The following is a 4,935-nucleotide window of genomic DNA, read 5'->3' on the forward strand; positions in this document are numbered from 1 at the left end:
TTTGGCAAAGTAATAGCTAAAATTCATGTCATTGATTTCAGAAACGCAGACTGCCTCACGCTCACATATTATTGATATTAGATAGTGAGTCCAAATTACGTTCCTCTAATTAATTCCCTTTCAATGTGCACGAATTTCGTGCACCGGGCTACTAGTATATACAAAAGATTCATCATGAAGTTCATGTCTAATTTTAACATATTAAAAGCTGAGTAATCAAAGATGAGCTCCTGACCCTCTCCCCTGTGGCATTCAAAGCCATATTTGTTTGGCTGCCAAAATGCCCATCTTTCTCTTTAGCACTGTTTTCTTCCAATGTATTTTTAGTCCTATCTAATACAGAAGTACTTAATGTCAGGTAAAGTCTCCTGCCTCAAACTCTTTATGTAACTCTGAAAATGATAATTTACTTTGTTAAACTCAATACTTAAGAATTTCATTATAGGTTCACATAAGTGGATCATGCAATGGATCAATATTTTAAAAAGGATTTATACAATATTATGAGTTTGAACTTCAGTACTCCATGGAAAAATGTTCAAATGTGCATGGATATCCCACATAAGCAGAGAATTTGACTGTAATAACCTTCACAAACCCATCTACCTAATAATAAATAAACTCAATTGCTTTCATATTCATATTATGAGTAAATTAATTACCCTAAATGCAATTTTTCATCATAATCAAGGCAGCAAAACCATTAAGAATATTCAGAAGAATCTTATTGGCTCTGAACTGTGTTTTCTGTATTTACATCTGATCATGAGATATTCTCCATGTTCTCAGAACTCATAGCCCTTCAAAAATAAATAAATCATAGGGTTAAGACCTTATTTGAAAGGGCTTTTATCTCCTACTGAATACCAGCTTAAAAACAGCTGTTCTTTCATTCAAAAGTTCAGCTCCTTTTAACATCATTTCTGCAGGAAAGGAAAGCCAGTAAAGCTATTTTACACAAAGTCAAACTCCTACTATTCTGCCAATTCTTATGGAACCCCTTTCCATCTGTTCCCTGACATTTCATTCAGGTTATGCACTTGCCAAAGAGCTTTCTTTGGATACTGAATCCACTGGTGAAGACAAATGGCGGAAAAAATCAGTTTACTTAAATATTATTAATTTAAATTATGAAAAGTCACCATGCATTATGTCAAGATAGGCTCTACAATCAAACACATAATCCATGTTATAAACAAACAGGAGAATCTAGACCAGTGATGGGGAACCTTTTGGGCTCGGTGTGTCAGCCTTTTGAAAAACCCTAACTTAATTCTGGTGCCATGTCACATATAGAAATTTTTTGATATTTGCAACCATAGTAAAACAAAGGCTTATATTTTTGATATTTATTTTATATATTTAAATGCCATTTAACAAAGAAAAATCAACCAAAAAAGTGAGTTCGCGTGTCACCTCTGACACGCGTGTCATAGGTTTGCCATCACTGATCTAGACTGAGCAAAATTTAATGGTTCAGAATTTTTTGCTACTTGGTTGCTTTAAAATTTTATACTATGATGAAAAGATAATAAATAAGAATCAATATAATTATGTTTTCATGGAGAGAAGATAACTTCTCAAAAGAAAATAATATCCTGAAGAGAAGTTTGGAAATCATTTTGCAATAGCTTATAAAGTATTTTAATAACAAAAGTTCTTATTTGGGGAATAAAGTGTAACAGAATACTTACTGATTCCATGCTTCAGTAGTTATTGAAGAAGCTTTTCAAAAAAAGATTTAAATAATTTTTAAGCAAAAGTTAAAATATTAGATCAAAGAGTAATAAAGTTAATCAATATAAAGAATTTACTATGTCTGGATGAGAACCAACGGTGACTTTTGACAAACTCAAATAACTGATTACTAATTGATTAGTAGCTACTGTGTCAGAGGACAGGCAGATTAGTAACTCTACTTGTCCTTCAGGAGGTCCAGGAGCAAGCCTGAACTGTACAGATAAAATGGTCTCATGACCAGAAGAAAATGACAGTCTGAACTGTCTCTCTACCTGTCTCTCTACTCTACCCTATTTTCACACTGGAAACCTTGACCTTCTACTGCATACCCACCCCATCTAATAGGTAGCTTGTACTATTCCTTAAAATCTGAAGAGAAAGACATTTTCAGAACTATTCTGGTTTTGAAAAGATGGTCTTAATCTTAGGATGTGTAAGTATAATGTAAAATGGAATCCTTAGGCATAATTTATTTTTTTCCTTTTTAAAGACTTTAAAAATTCTATGATATTCAAAAAACAAGAATCTAAATTATGATGAAATACAAGGTATTTTTTTTTGTCCTCGTTAAAGTTTTGACAGACAAATCAACCAAAAACAGGGAAAACATTTACTGAAACAGATGGAAAGGTGGGTTCCACAAATAATTAGTGAAGATAAATAACATGGATGGGGAAGCTAAGTTAAATGGCTGGGTATGTAAATGGCAATGAAATTACTCTGGCCAACAAAATACTAAGACTGCTGATGGAATATTTCTTACCACTTCATAAAGGGGGTAAGATGAGTTTCAATATGGAAAATATGTAAGAAAAAACAACCCAAGCTCTGTTCCTAAAGTAGCAGCTTCCTATTAAAGATAACAAAAATACTTTTTAAAAGAATAAAAATACTTTAGATAAACTCCAAGGCTTTGCCCTTTTCCTTTTATTGCCATACATGTTATATTTTAATTGTCCTTTTTTAATTGAGGGGAGGACATGCTTTGGAAGGAATGAAGACATGAGAATACATTTCCATACAGGTGATTCACCTCTAGAAACCTGAATCAGCGGATTCCTCCAAACTAACCTCAGAGTAGTACCCAGACACTTTTCTATTATTGACAGCTTTCCATAACCCAGGCTCCTAATCAGACGTTGTGAGTTAACAACTATTAACCCCTTTCCAATACAATTAAAATATACATTTTTATCTTAACTTTGTTTTTGCTCAAATGTATGAAAATAGTTTATTTTAAAGACTGTTTTGTAATTAAAACCCCCTTTCCCTAGAAATCCATCAAGTAGTTTTAAACATGGCTTATATCATATTACAGTGTTGACTTTGATATGCCATATGATTTGGTTCAATAATACACACGTTTAACTAGAGATTGAAGTTGTTCCTGAGTAAGGAATATTGAGTTTTCTGCCATGTCTAATTAAATCACATGTGTATGCAAGCATGAGTATGTGTAGGAGATCAACAACATATCCATAAGAATGAAGGGTGGAAATCAGTACTAAAATGGATTCTACCTTTCAGTTATTTTGCCCATTAAAACCAGGGTTATTTCTTGCAGCATCAGAGAATCAAAGAAATGGAACACATGCACCTAAGAAATTGAACAATTTTCCAAAGTAGTCAAAATAGCTACCAAAAGCCAATATGATCAGAAGAATATGACAGTCTGAACTGTCTCTCTACCTGTCTCTCTACTCTACCCTATTTTCACACTGGAAACCTTGACCTTCTACTGCATACCCAACCCATCTAATAGGTAGCTTGTACTATTCCTTAAAATCTGAAGAGAAAGACACAGGGGCAGCTATTCTGGTTTTGTTACTTTAGATTTTTATCACCTCACAACCATCAATTTAAGAAAATGAACACATTTTAAATTTTCACTTTTTTGTCCAGGGGAAAACAATTGACCTTTCTCTTTAATTAACTGACCTCCTCCCTTATGTGAACTAACACCATCCCAACATGCTAATTATTGCAGCTGCCCAGATCCTACAACTCATTATGAAGAAAACCTCAAAAAGTTATTCTAGAGGAAAAAATAGACAGGACCTGCTTCTTTCTCTCCTCTGCTCTATGTAAAAGTCTCTGACATATGACTCCAAGAAAACAAAGAAAAAGTAGCTAAACTGGACATCGTAAGTATTAAAAGAAATTGAAAAGACTACAGAATTGCATATCTGATCATGTATCTAGAATATATAAAGAACGATGACAACTCAATAATAAAAAATAATTTTAAATAACCAAATGATCTGAACAGACAGTTCTGCAAAGACACACAAATAGGCAATAAGCACATGAAGAGATGTTCACCATTATTAGCCATCAGGAAAATGCAAATTAAAACCAAAATGAGTTTTACACCCATCAGGATGGCTGTATTTTTTTAAAAACCACAATTGTTGGCCAGGAGAGAGTGGAATCCTTACACACAGCTGTTACAGCCACTTTGAAAATGTCTGTCAGTACCTCAAAAAATTAAATATATAATTACCATATGACCAGCAATTCTACACTCCTAGGTACAAACCAGGACTAGGTAATGTCAAAATATAGTCAACCTGCTCTTTAAAACAGCTCCTCTCCAATTTTTTTATTCCTTTCCTATTATTTCCCTAATCTAGACCTATTTTCATCAACATATCCTCATCACCCTCATCACTGGTGTTCTATTCAATCCATTCCCCAACACTCTTAGTGAAAACCTCCCCACACCTTCATAATCTTTTAAGTGTCCCTCAAAGCTCCAACTACTCAATTTGTCAATCAAGGCTCCTCACAATTTGAACCTAATCCACTTTTCTAATAATATTCCAATTAGGAGTCTCTAATCCTGTCAGGCCAGGATCTTCAGTGTCTTTTCCTCCAAGAATATAAACAAGAATAAAATTAAGAAAAATTTAACCTATCTAAAGCCACCCTTTGGAGTCCATCAAAAGCATCTATATCTACACTAATAAAAGAGAAACATGGTAATCGGCGTACGACCGCTACCCTTCCCATTGGCTAATCAGGGAGATATGCAAATTAACTGACAGCCAAGATGGCGGCCGGCAGCCAGGCAGCTTGAAACTAACATGAGGCTTGCTTCCTTCAGTGACGGAGGAAACCAACGTTCCCCGCCTGCCTTGCAGGCCTCTGAGCCTGCAGTTTGAACATTGTAACAAACATAGAAGCTAAAAAAAA

The 4,935-nt window shown here is 34.3% G+C and overlaps 1 protein-coding gene across 4 annotated transcripts in view; it reads right to left on the minus strand.

Annotated features, from left to right (window-relative positions):
• TCF12 (transcription factor 12) overlaps positions 1-4,935 on the minus strand; it is a 364,778-nt gene that overhangs the window by 256,388 nt on the left and 103,455 nt on the right. The window contains exons 1-2 of one of the 4 annotated variants that reach the window (XM_014540342.1): positions 833-900; positions 353-392 (exon numbers count right to left, since the gene is read on the minus strand). The exons of the other annotated variants lie outside the window; for them this stretch is intronic. The gene's annotated coding sequence lies outside the window, so the exon portion shown is untranslated. Of the gene's footprint in view, positions 1-352; positions 393-832; positions 901-4,935 lie in introns of those variants that run through there. 4 annotated transcript variants of the gene reach the window in all.

The sequence above is a fragment of the Myotis brandtii genome, unplaced genomic scaffold, assembly GCF_000412655.1.
Source record: "Myotis brandtii unplaced genomic scaffold, ASM41265v1 scaffold242, whole genome shotgun sequence".
In the NCBI taxonomy this organism is placed as follows: domain Eukaryota; kingdom Metazoa; phylum Chordata; class Mammalia; order Chiroptera; family Vespertilionidae; genus Myotis; species Myotis brandtii.